Consider the following 1517-nt stretch of genomic DNA (forward strand, 5'->3'; position numbering starts at 1 on the left):
CCCCCACCCCGCCGTCAGCAACATGTGTCGTTGGGCTCGGCCCAGGTGGCGCCGGCGGCGTCGGCCCACTGCTTTCCCCCTCCTAATGTGGCGGGGTGACTCAGCGCTGGCGTGGGTGGTCAGTTGCGCGATAGCGCGGCCATTAGCGGCGGAGCTTCGCAGATGCGCGCGCTGGCGCCGCCCGCTCGGCCCACATCTGGGCCCCTTTGGGCCCCATATGGGTCGGGGAGGGGCGGCGTAGCCTCCTAGAGGTGGCGGTGGGGCGTTGGGAACCTGGGTGGTGGCGTTGGCAATGAATGCTTTACGGGGCCGATCTAGGCCGACCAGGGCCGGTGCCCTGGTATGCCGCTACTGCTGCGTCCGGCGGGCTACCGCAACGGCACCGGAGGCACTGGCCTCTCGCGCGACGGCAGTGGAGGTTGTTCCCTCCCGCGCGGCCGCGGTGCTGTCGCCCCCGGTTCCTTGCGCTTCCATATTTCGTCCTCTAGGCCTCGCGATGGTGACCACAGTGAGACGACGTGGGTGGCGTCAAGGCCGTGGTGGCGCATGCTGGTGGGTGGCGAGCTGGATGGAAGGCTCCGGAGTGGTTGGGTAGTGGTGTTCTAGGGGTGGGAGAAACCCATGTCGGCTCGTCTGACTCCAACGCACTGACGCATGCGGTTGCCGCCATCCCTCCCTGGAGGGCACCATGTGCTCCCATTTCCCTCTTCCTTCCGTGTGCCGGGGGAAACCCTAAGACATGTCCGGGCAACGGTGTCGTCGTCGTCGCATTCCTTTCTGAAGGTGTTGCTTGGTATGCGGCGTTTCAGAATGCTTCGTATGTGGTGGGAGGACTCCGAAGGGCGCAACGGTGGCGGAGTTGCCGTCGTTGGCATTTGTTTCTCGCTTGATGTGTTGTTCACCCCAACAGTTGTTCCATGTGGTTGCTATATTAATATAGCAGGGCGCAAGCCTGTTTCGAGGGGAGCTGGTTAGATGGTTTTTTTAATTTTTCTTAATTTTGCATGTACATATTGGACAACTTTTGCTTTAATACATATACTACAGAATGATTGTTTTTAAAAAACGAGGTGCTTCGCTGGATGTGACGAACGGATCGATCTCCTGATGCACAAGATGTCTTCGTGGACTGGTGGCGCGTTATACCCGGAAGGAAATGAAACGATAGCAGCCACCAGGCATCCGAATCTTGTGATCAATTAGTTGGCCTTTCAGGCTTGACCCGAAATTCGTATCGGGGTGGTTTGGAGCTATTGTTCCAACTGAGCTGGGAGTGGCATTTGTTAATTTGATGGCCGTCGTATTCCCCATTATTGTTCAAAATAGTTCCAGAGCCAAGATCAGTGATGGAGATCCGATCGTCTGACACGCCGTGGTCTACACTCTACAGTACACACACTGTTGCGTCTTCTATGATCACGGGTCGACCTCGCGAGACACGGGATGTCTTCGTGGACTGGTGGCAGGCTGCTTGACTCGCAGCCCAGACTATGGTCACGAGGTGTGCAGTTATGGTC

This window comes from Triticum dicoccoides, chromosome 3B (assembly GCF_002162155.2).
Source record: "Triticum dicoccoides isolate Atlit2015 ecotype Zavitan chromosome 3B, WEW_v2.0, whole genome shotgun sequence".
NCBI classification, from domain to species: domain Eukaryota; kingdom Viridiplantae; phylum Streptophyta; class Magnoliopsida; order Poales; family Poaceae; genus Triticum; species Triticum dicoccoides.